The sequence below is a fragment of the Mobula hypostoma genome, chromosome 15 (genome assembly GCF_963921235.1).
Source record: "Mobula hypostoma chromosome 15, sMobHyp1.1, whole genome shotgun sequence".
Lineage (NCBI taxonomy): Eukaryota > Metazoa > Chordata > Chondrichthyes > Myliobatiformes > Myliobatidae > Mobula > Mobula hypostoma.
This window is the reverse complement of record NC_086111.1, coordinates 29,904,263-29,916,492: the sequence shown is the minus strand read 5'-3', so window position 1 is coordinate 29,916,492 and position 12,230 is coordinate 29,904,263.

The window sequence follows — 12,230 nt, the reverse complement described above, 5'->3', positions numbered from 1 at the left end:
TGATGGAAAACTGGAAAAATGAAAGCTGTGCTTTTACTCCACGTAATAGGTGACAATGCAATTGAGGTATATAATCATTTTAGTTTTTTAAATGGAGATAATTTAAAGTTGGAATCGATAATGGACAAAGCATGATTGAAGCATTTTGTATACCGAAGCGTAATGTGACGTACGAAAGGCACGTATTTTTTACATGTGCGCAGAGAGCTGGTGAAACAATTGATCAATATGATACTGAGTTGAGATACCGGAGTAAAACATGCAAGTTTGGAGAACTGACAGACTCTCTCATTAAAGACAGATTGTTTGTGGCATTCTGGATAATGGTCTGAGAAACGGACTGTTAAGAGAACAAGACTTAGACTTGGAAAAAGCTTTGATGCTCTGCAAAGTTTTGGAAACCATGACGTCACAGGCTAAAGACCTTTTCATTGAGAGCTGCAACATAGACGATGTGAAAAAGCATGAACATATTAGAAAAAATAATAAAATGACAACAAAACTGACAGAGATCAAGACGTCATCTGAGAGAAAAAAAGCTATGTGATCACTGTGGGCGGCAGCATCAGCCAAAACAGTGTCCAACGTATGGGAAAATGTGCAGTGACCGCGGTAAGAGTAATCATTTTTCATGCTGTTGCAGAAGTAGGAAGAAAATAAAACAAGTAAAAGCAGTGCTTGAAAATGAACTTGAGGAGTTTTATATACATGTGCTTTGTGAAAACAAACCAAGTAAGAATGACTGGACTATTCCATTGCAAGTGAACCAAAACAATATTCTGTTTAAACTTGATACTGGAGCACAAGTAAATGTTCTTGCAGAATCTGCGTTTAATACATTAAAGCCAAGACCAAAGTTACATAAAACAAATATAAAAGTGACTGGGTATTCAGGTGCAGACATTCCAGTTAAAGGAACATGTGTGGCAAAAGTATCACACAAAAATATTGTGCACACGCTTTCATTTGTGGTGCCAAAGAATGTCCAGTCAATACTGGGCGTATCTGCCTGTGAGGGACTGAATTTGGTGAAAAGAGTCTTAGTCCTGGACAGTGACACAGAGTCAGAATACAGTGACTTGATGAAAGAGTATGAACACTTACTCAAAGGGCTTGGTTGTCTTCCAAGAGAGCACACGATTAAAATTGACAACACAGTGCCACCCGTAGTACATCCATGTAGAAAAGTACCTTTTGCATTACGTCATCTACTGGAAACAGAGCTTGACAGAATGGAACAGCTAGGAGTCATAAAAAAAATTGATGAACCGACTGAATGGACAATTCGCTTGTCATTGTTGATAAGAAAAATGGAAAACTGAGGATTTGTTTAGATCCAAGAGACTTGAATTGAGCCATTAAAAGAGAGCAGTTCAAATTGCCTACTCGTGAAGTAATTATGTCACAGTTTGCTAATGCAAAGTACTTTAGTAAAATAGATGCATCCTCTGGATTCTGGCAACTTAAACTCGATGAACCGAATTCAAAGTTGCGTACCTTTAACACTCCGTTTGCCAGATATTGTTTTCTTTGGCTTCCGTTTGGAATTGCATCAGCTCCTGAAGTGTACCGTAAACCATTCACATGCTGTATGAGCACATTGAGGGCGTGGATACCTCCATGGATGATATTATTGTTTGGAGATCATCTAAACAAGAGCATGACGCCAGACTCAGACAAATCTTAGAGGCAACATGCAAGGCAAACCTGAAGTTGAATAAAGACAGCTAGGAGTGACTGAACTTACCTTTGTGGGTGATATCATCAGAAATAAGGGTGTACGTCCTGATCCATTGAAGGTTTCTGCTATTGAGAACATGCCACGACCACAATGTAAAAAGGATGTTCAAAGGTTTATGGGAATGGTCAACTACACGGGAAAGTTCATACCCAATCTTTCGGAACAGCTTGCTCCATTGAGGCAGCCAACAGAAAAGAGAAACAAATGGAGCTGGAATCATGAACAGGAGAAGGCATGGCAAAATCTCAAGAGAGTGCTCACTGAAGAACCTGTGTTGAAATGCTAAGATGCTGAGAGACCCATCAAAATCTCATGTGATGCATCTCAAGCAGGCTTAGGGGCGATACGACTCCAGAAACATGATCAGGAATGGCTACCAGCGGCGTATGCACCTTGTTCATTATCCGATCCAGAAACAAGGTATGCCCAAACTGAAGAAGAATTGCTCAGCATTATGTTTGCTTGTGAGAGATTTCATCAGTTTGGGTCAGGGCAATCTATTGATGTCGAAACTGATCATAAGCCTCTGATGGTATTGTTTCGCAAACCTTAAAGTGACTGTCCTTTGTGAATTCAGCGAATAATGATCAAATTGCAAAGATATGCATTGAATGTGTCATACACACCTGGAAAATTCATGTACACAGCTGACACACTTCCCAGAGCTGTGGATCCAACAACAAAAGACAGTCACAGGGACGCTGTTGATGTTCAGGCATTTGTTGATATGATCATAGAGACTGTACCTGTTTCTGTTGAAAAGTTGAAACTGCTGAGTCTTGAGATGGAGAAGGACAAAATTCTCAGTCAGGTAATACAAGTGGTGATGGATGGATGGTCAGATAATAAGCATGACTGTAGCTCAGAAGTACAAGAATATTGGAACCACAGATCAGAACTTTCTGTTGTGGATGGGATATTCTACAAAGGTAGCAGAATTGTGATTCCTAAAAGTCTCCAAAAATAAATACTTGGGAAAATTCATAAAGGACACTTAGGTGTTGAAAAATGTAAGAGAAGGGCATGGGAAGTGATGTTTTTGCCCAGGATGAATCAAGAAATTGCAGAATTGGTGTCTTCTTGTCAACTATGCATTAAATACCAACCCAGTAACCCTAAGGAGCCACTGCATCCACATCCTAGTCCTTAGAGACCTTATCAGAAGGTAGGCGTTGATCTTTTTGCAACTGACAACAAAGATTATCTATTACTAACAGATTACTACTCATTGTATCCTGAAGTGTGTGGTCCGAGCAGAACAACTGCAGAGAATGTAAATACATGCAGGAAATCAGTTTTTTCCAGACATGGTGTACCTGATGAAGTTTTCACAGACAATGGTCCACAATTCAATGGTGAATGCATGGGATATTTTGATCATGAATGGGGCTTTGTTCATACAACATCTAGTCCATTTTTCCCTCAGTCCAATGGATTAGTTGAGAAGTTGGTCGGAATTATCAAGAAACTGATGCACAAAGCAAAAGATAGTGGAGGTAATTTTTATGAAGCTTTGTTAGCCTATCGCAGTACTCCGCTTGAATGTGGATTTTCATCTGCTCAGCTCTTGATGGGACGCCGTTTGAGATCCAATCTGCCAATAGATGAGAGCCATCTGACAACAGAGGAAGGTGAACAAGTGAAAAGATGGAAAGATGAACACAAAGCAAAGCAGAAAACATACTTTGACATGTTCTCGTCCATTACCTGAACTGCACCAAGGAGATACAAGACAAAATGAACACATGGACACAGCAAGCTACAGTACTTGAGGAAGTACAACCCAGATTGTACATGGTCCAAACAGAAGAAGGAGCAGTATTAAGAAGAAATCACAAAGACCTCAAGAAAGAGCCAACTTCAGAGTTTCAGTTAACTGATGCAGACCAGACAAAACATGGAAATAACAATGAAACACAAGAACTGAAGGTCTACTTAGAAGGTCTACGTGTGTTCGTAAACCCCCAGAGAGACTGATAGAGACATGTTAAATTACGCATTTGCTTTGGTCAATGTTGTTAATTGTTTTTCTTTTTAAAAAAAGATGTGGTAATATGAGGTGTCAGAATGTGAATGGAAAGAGTTCTGAGCATGTGCAGAAATGATAGAATGATCGAGAGCATGGTACTGTAAGAAACGTGGTTTGGTTGTTGCTGTAAATAAATGTTCTATGTCTTCCAGAATATGATTCCTCATTAGTAACCCACAGTACGTATAAATATAAAGAACACAACATACACCTTAGTGGACTCCCATAGATTCGCAGACCTGGGGCTCTGGCCAACAGGCCTCAACTTCTGGACTTCCAATTGGACCTCGGGGCTCAGTGTTTAGCACCAACCATAGGACTCACCAATTACTGAACACCACATTCGACTTCAGGTCTTGTCGATGATGAGACTCCAAAAACTAAGCCTCGAACTCCAGTCTAACCCATTCACAACCTCAGGAAGACATTGGACCTCATTTCTCCTGTCCACATGGAACTCTGATTCCAGAACCTGCTGCCAACTCACTGACCCTGGAGAAGCAATCAGCCTTTGTCCGCAGTAATCTATTGACCAAACATCCCATTCGTGTTGCTGTTCTTCCAACGCAGAGACTTAGGACTCCAGTGTGTCCTCTAATTCTCCCACACCCCGACCTTAAAACCCTAACCTAACCACTAACTCCCTACTCTATCACCAAAATCATTCCATGAACCCCAAAAAACACTGAAAAAAACAACGAAAACTAAGTCACGACCTCAACAGAGGATGCAGCTGACACCTTCCTGAGCAGTATTGTTCCAATGTTTTCCTACAATATCACAAAGATACCATCACCTTTTTTTAGTTTATCAGCAATTTTTCAGGTATTGGTGACAATTCCTAATTGTCATTGTTAAGGCAGTAATCTGCCAATATTCTATATAGGCCATGCATCCTATCACATTAGCATACCTTGCTTAAGTTTCTTCATGGAAAACATGCTTATCTATCTCTCATTAGTAGCAAATTTAAAATAAAATCCTTTCTCATAAACCTTGGTGCCAAGTTGCAAATAATCATGAGAAGGAAATTATAGCACCTCTATTCAATGTTCCCAAGTCAACAAGTCAGTGTCTTGGAACGGGTGTGGATACTGGTAAGTGTATTTTACGATCAAATCACTGGGAGAGTGATATGAAGCACAAGCATTATGCAAGATTACTAGAAGATCTCAGACTCATTCATTATTTACAACAGAGAAAATAATGTACAAAGGGCTAAAATGATTTCAGTAATGTTTTCGTTGCCCATGGCGTCTTGCTGATTGCATGAGGTTTAGAAAATTTACCCCACTGATCCAAGCTGTGCACAGCTGTTGACTTAACTTGCACGTGATTCATGCAAGATCACTGAAGCACCCTCGAGTCGGTGAATGCACCTCCTGATATCTGCTTCATCATTCCTTTGGCTGCAGCTACTCCTCTGCGCCAGGGACCATTTAGCCAACGATGTCATCACGCATTGGTACTCAACATTTAAACGATATTCAAAATCCTAAACAAAGACAGAAAGAGGTAGACAATGGGATATAAATCAGAATTATTTTGCCATTCCTTGGCGCTTTTGTACAACGGAATGAAAACGAGTCTCCTTTTCAGTAATAAAAAATAAACTATAATCTGGTTAATTAGTTTCCTCCAAGATAGTGCATGCATCAAAATGTATGCTTCATGTACCAAGCAACTGAATGAAAAATGTTGCCGCTATAAGGTCTTGGACTCAGAGTAAAAATTAATTTGGTCAATATAATTCTGCAAGCAAAAGGACACCAAGCATTGCTTGAAGGACATGTTCACTTTTGAGCAATAGCACCAATACAGATACATGAGAACATAATCACTTCCAATAACTGTTCTGCAGCAACCATATAACTAAAACATTTGTATCCAGTTCTCCATAAATAGAAATAACTCTTAGCATAAATTAATAATCTAATAATCCAAAGAGTGCATCATCTTTTTAAAATATCATATATCACACCATGTAATAACTGCTATTATGTTAGCCATTACTGATTTATTTAAATTGTGGAAAAAGTAGGAAAAGCAATTAAAAATAAGCCAAATTGTTGTAGTTTTTGAAAATTAAGACTTGGAAATGAGAACATGTACAAAAAATGTACATATTAAATCAGAACATTTATTTTCTAAAGGTGATTGTGTGCGTAAGTTGGCTCTAATGAACTATTCAATCACATGCCAAGCACATTCTCACTGAACCACAGTGTTTTCTGATTTTAGATTCTCATTCTTCAAGTTTTGCCTCAGCCTTGCATCTCTCCTACAAAGCATCTCCTGAGATTTTAGGTACAATAGAAATGCTATTTATCTGCCACTTATAACACAACAAACAATAGGTAACCTTTAAAGTTACTGTTTTATTTTGGTTTAATGGTTGTTTCCTTTTAAATTGAATAAATTTACATAAGCAGATTTCATCAGATGTAGACTTAAATGCAGTATAATTTGAAAATAGCAAAGCTGCGTTCAGCAGTGAGTTTTCCGTAGAACAAAATAAAAGCTAACATTTCCATTATCTCCATCAGAGTGCTTCCCAGTCACCTTTCAAGAGCCATTTGGAATAAGATGAGCTGTTGTAGAGCGAATGGTGGTTGATCTTTCAGTACGTGAAATACAATTATACGAGGACCAACAGTTCAAAAAACTGATTATTAGTTCCAGATGATTATGACTTTCCAGGGAAATCAAGTATTCCAGGACAGATATTTTTTGCTGCACAAAGTCAAAATTATAACAGATCATTGTTTGCTGTAAAAATAAAGATGAAGCTGAAGGTGTTTGCTGGTATTTTAACATTAATCAGACAGTGACTTCCAGCAAGCTTATCTTGTTGGCTGAGATGGACCAATCTTCTTTCAGCTGTTCAAAGGTAGCATCTCACTGGTGGGATCCTGATTGAATGTGCTTAAATACACCAAGTATGCATACATTCTGATAACTGTAAAGTCTAAATGAGCTGTACATTCCAATCTAAGAAGCCTTTAACATTGTAAACCTTAATTTCTGTGAAACAAGCTTTGTAATACTGAAAATTACCTTCTATATTTGTGGGATTTTATTTCTCTAGCTTTTAATTGTTATGAAAATTTCTTCAAAATAACCTTTTATTACTCTTTTAACTTCTCTCTCCTAATACTATTTTCCTTTCCTTTATTTTTTTAAATCTTTATTCATTATTCTCATTCCCTAGTCGAAATTTGAGCAGCTCATTAACAATACTTTAACTTTACTCAAAATGGAGATGCATTGTCCCTTTGCCTGTTCTTATGGATTCAGGTGGCTTGTAGATTCCATTGTACCCTTTAGATGAGTAGTTTACACTAATTTGCCATGGAAAATCCCACTGAATATCTATGGCAAATGCAGAGAACAGCAGATGGTATACATTTGCAATTCATAGCAAAAATTTAGCACATTATCTGATCATTCCTGACTGGCTTTTAGACTTCCCTCATTCATACTCAGTAAAATATATTTTTTCATGGATGGTCTCTCCATACTATGGCCAATTCTATGCAAAATGGAGCAAAGAGTTGATGAAAGAAAACTAGGCAGGTGAAGATTTGAGACCTGTGAAAATGCACTCCAAAACTAACATGTGGGTAGGGATGAAAAATGACCCTCCTTACTGCAAACCATTAGCAGTTCATACAGAAATACTTCATGCCTAGCAAGTAAGCTTTCAAAACATAAAACTTTATTGAACTTTATAACTTCCTCAGCTGAGAACTGTGACTTCCTGACCTTCCATCTACCAACACCTTCTTCCTTATTTTACAACTAGTAGGTACTTCGGCCTAGTCGTACTATGTGCATTATCACATAACACATAAGCATACCCAACAACCTACACAACCATTACCAACTTCATCAATTTCACTCATTTGTGTTGGAATTGGTCCTAAATGTACTGGCAAGACTGGGCCAGACACGTTTGCTGGTTGTTCTTCTTCCTGCTCTTATTTGCTTTTCTCTGTTTGAAGATAGTTAAGAAGCTAGATTCAAAAGAAATGTGAAACTAATGTTCAATTCCAGGTGGATTATGAACTGGTCTGATGCCAAGCACAGTAAGATGACAAGGAAGAGATGAATTAGAAGATACATCTGAAGCTCTTGCCTCTTATCTCCATGTCTCCCTTCAGTTCATCACTTCTTCTGAAAATTATTCAATTTTTATTTCTTTAGCCACATGTGAAATAGTGCCAGATATTTATCACTGAAGGTGATTATCCTTTAAAAGAGACACCACTATGAGTATACCTGCAAAATGCCTCATATCTTCATTTCCTCTTTGTGGGAAGCTACATGTTGGTGTCCACCCAGAGAACTGAAAGCAGAAGTTCAATGTGTGGGAAATTCTGATAATGACTTCATCTTTCAGTAACCTTTCATGCAATTCTTGGAAGGCTCCAACTGAATTTACAATCTCATATCTGTGCCACACTTGTAACATGGAAATTATGCATAAGAAAGCAATGTATGGATAGGCTGAATGAGTGAAAATTATTCAAGTTAATTCACTTTAAAACCATGAATACAGCCCAAACAGTTGTGATTCTGCTTTATGATGTCATGGCTCTTGTCTTCAGGAAGGGAGTTTTCTGTGTGGCTAAAATATTAAAGTGATGTCATAGGATCATGTTGTATCTATACAAATTTACATAAACTATTATTTATTGCACTCATCACTCCATGGATGGCGCTGAGTTGCCACTGTAGTCATAAAATTATTCTAAATTTGGTAGGTAATGGATGGCAAAATGCTGATGGATTAATGTAGTTTGCACTGAATCTTTATTTCTCCCTCTTAAATTTTGGAAATAATTGTATGATTGTTTGAGTTTGAATGCACTAGCTGATTGAATATTTATTCTAACTGCAGCTGCCAAAGTTGGCACCAAACTCAGACAAGTTTGTAGCTGATGTTCTCTATACGAAGTATCATATTGGAATTGATGAGGACGATATTTGAATCCAAATGCACTGATGTCACATGTAATTTCCTCTGTAAGAATATGTAAAATGTATGCTGTAATATCGACTTTTTTAAACAGTTGACCTCATTTGTTAATGTCAAATCATATCCTACAGATTGTCACTTAGTAAAGGAGTGCTTTAGTCTAAAAAATGTGATGTGAGAAGAGTTATCCAAAATACCTCTTTACTATTTGAAGCTTGGTTCTGTTAATCTTATAGAATCATAGAAAAGTATAGCACAGAAAAGGCCACTCAGCACATCTATTCCATTCAACCTCTTTAAACTGCCTAGTCTCATCGACCTGCATCCTGACCATGGCCATCTATATCTCTACTATCCATGTACCTATCCAAACTTCTCTTAAACATTGAAATCAAGCTTGCATGCACCATTTGTGCTGGCATCTCATTCCACACTATCTGGACCCTCTGAGTGAAGAAGTTGCCCCTCATATTCTCCCTCTTAGTGCGCATGCGCTGGTCGTGCATGCAGCCTGGTACAGCCGTTCCGATCTATTCTTACTTTCTTCTTCTTACTTTTTAATTTACGTTATTTTCTGTATTTTTTTTCCTCACGGTAACACATCGAAGCTGCACCTTTTCTGACATGCTGGTAGAGAGAGTTTTATTTGGGTTTTCTTTAGCACTGGAAATGGTTACATCCCGACACACGGGACAGAAGCAAGGTCGCATTGTGTACTTCACGGACCAGCAAAGACCGGCCGGCTTAGCGAACAGAGCGGTGGACACCCCTGCTGAAATCCGGAGGAAAACACACAGAGGGGGATCATAAAGCCGAGGAAAGAGGACCGGGTCAAGACAACAGAGACTTTTGGAGAAGAGGAGTTTGGTGGGTAATACCGTTCCGGCTGACCGGAAGTGTACTGAGAGCGGTAAGCGTAAATGATTTCGGTGCTTCCTGTTCTGACTAACAACGGATGGTGCAATCCGGGGTATATTACAATCGAGGAACGTGTTTGCAGACTGGATATTGAACTTTTTACTGTTGGACTTCGGCCACATTCCACCGTGATACAACACTTGGCGGCACGGGAGGTCGTTCCTGCCTGTGGCCATCGAACGTGCAGCTCCTCCCGTGGAGGGTCAGACACCCTGAGCCAATAGACTGGTCCTGGACTTTTTTTCCATCTGGCATAGCTTGAATTTTGGTGTTTGATTGTTGGGGTTTCTTGTATTGCTATATTTACGCTTTATTCTTGGTGGTGCGGCTGTAACGAAACCAAATTTCCCTCGAGATTAATAAAGTATATCTATCTATCTATCTATTAAACTTCTCACCTTTCACCCTTAACCCATGACCTCTGGTTGTAGTCCCACCCAACCTCAGTGGAAAAAGTCTGCATGCATTTACCCTATCAACACCCCTCATAATTTTGTATACCTCTGTCAAATCTCCTCTCAATCTTCTATGTTCTAAAGAATACAGTCCTAAACTATTCATCTTTCCTTATAAATTAGGTCCTCCAGTCCTGGCAACTTCCTTTTCTCTGTACTCTTTCAACCTTGTTTACATCTTTCCTGTAGGTACATGAGCAAATCTGCAAACAATACTCCAAAGCAGGCCTCACCAACGTCTTATACAACTTCAACATAACATCCCATCTCCTGTACTCAATACTTAGAGTTATGAAGGCCACAGTGCCAAAAGTTTTCTTAATGATCCTATCTACCTGTGCCGCCACTATAAATTAATTATGGACTTGTGTTCCCAGTTCCCATGCTCCTCAATGCCCTAACATTCAATGTGTAAGACCTTCCTTGGTTGGTCTTCTTGAAGTGCAACACCTGCACTTGTCTGATTTAAATTCCATCTGTTATTTTTCAGCCTATTTTTGCAGCTGGTCTAGATCCCACTGCAATCTCTGATAGTCTTCCTTGCTGTCCACTATATCCCCAATCTTGGTGTCATCCTCAAATTTGCTGGTTCAGTTAACCACACTATTATCCAGTTCACTGATATAGATGACAAACAACAATGGACCCAGCATCAGTCCCTGTGGCACGCCATTAGTCAGAGGCCTCCCGTCAGAGAGGCAGCCATCTGCTATCCCTCTCTGGCTTCTCCCAAAAAAACAATGTCTAATCCAATTTACTATCTAAATTTGAATGTGAAGCAAATGAACTTTCCTGACAGACCTCCCATACAGGACACTGTCAAGTGCCTTTTAGACAACATCCACTGCCTTACCTTCATCAACTTTCCTGGTCACTTACTTGAAAAACTCTATAAGATTGGCTAGACTCAACCTACCACACATAAACCATGCTGACTATCCCTAATAATTCCCTATCTATCTAAATACTCATATATCCAATCACAAACAAGAAAAAATTGGCAGGTGCTGGAAATGCTGGAAAATCTGCAGGCCGAAACGTCAACTGTACTCTTTTCCTAGATGCTGCCTGGCCTGTTGAGTTCCTCCAGCACTTCATGTGTGTTACTCATATATCCACGCTAATGTGGCTCAAAACAGCAAACCCCTCCTCCTCTGTAATCTGTACAGGGTCCATGAAGCTGATGCCGCTTTGCCTCACGTCTATAGACTCTGCGTCCATCTTCCAAGTAAATACAGTGCAAAAAATCCATTTAATATCTTCCCTGTCTTTTTTGGCCCCACGCATAGATTACCATCCTGATCTTCCAGAGGACAAATTTTGGCCCTTGCAATCCTTTTGTTCTTAACTTATCTGTAGAATTCCTTCAGATTCTCCATCACCTTGTCTGCTAAGGCAACCTCATGCCTTCTTTTAGATGTATTTCTTTCTGTTCTCTTGCATTTCTTATATTCCATAAGCACCCCATTTGTTCCTACCTGCCTATACCTACTATGCACCTCCTTTTATCTCTTAATCAGGGCCTCAGTATCTCTTGAAAACCAAGGTTATTTTACCTTTTATTCTGACAGGCATGTACAAGCTTTGTGTTCTCAAAATTTCATTCTTGAAGGCCTCCCACTTTCCAAGTACACCTTTGCCGGAAAACAGCCTGTCCCAATCCAGACTTGCCAGATCCTTTCTGATACCATCAGAATCAGGTTTAGTATCACAGGCATACGCCGTGAAATTTGTTGTTATGCGGCAGCAGTACAATGCAATACGTAATAATAAAAACTGTAAATTGAAGTAAATTAAAGTTAAATAAAAGTTAAAACCCGGAAAGATTTAAGCAAGCAAAACCACTCTGTCCATTGAGAGTAGTCAGCTCTCTGCTGGACTATTCTATCCGTCCACAGCTCTGCAATGAGGCCTTTCAAGTACAGTAAAACTCTGGGGCCTCAGCTCCTGCTCCCCTTCTAGTACACCACGTGGTAGCGGGAGTGCAAAACTAGACCCTGGGGTGCTAAAGGAAACATGGGAACCCGGGCTTCGACGTGCTGAAGAGAGCATGGGAATCAGAACCCAAAGAACCACACGCTGAACCACTGAGATTTCCAAACAACT